A 418-nucleotide genomic window follows, 5' to 3' on the forward strand; every position below is an offset into this window, starting at 1 on the left:
TTGAGAGGGAACATCCTCATTTTTTGAACTATAAAAATTTGACCATAGATAATATTGCAAAAATAAATATTTCTCAGTTAATGTTTATATGAACATCCTGTATTCTATTTACCTTGCAAGCGATGGATAGAAAACCTCATATATTTTATGCAAAAATGATAGAAAAGTGTTAATATGATTAAGAAGGTATCATAAATTTTCGTAAGTTTGGGCAGGATACGATAGAGTTTCCTTGTAATTAAGGATATACAAATTTAGCTTTGAACAATAGTTGTGTTGCAAAATAATTTTATTTGTTTTATTTTCTTTGAATATATAAGCAAAATAAACACACAGAGCATGATTACAGAGAATACATATTAAATTTTATAAATTCACAACCTAGGAATATTCAATAAGTGATATAATATTTTGTGCG

Source organism: Penaeus monodon, chromosome 33 (genome assembly GCF_015228065.2).
Source record: "Penaeus monodon isolate SGIC_2016 chromosome 33, NSTDA_Pmon_1, whole genome shotgun sequence".
In the NCBI taxonomy this organism is placed as follows: Eukaryota; Metazoa; Arthropoda; class Malacostraca; order Decapoda; family Penaeidae; genus Penaeus; species Penaeus monodon.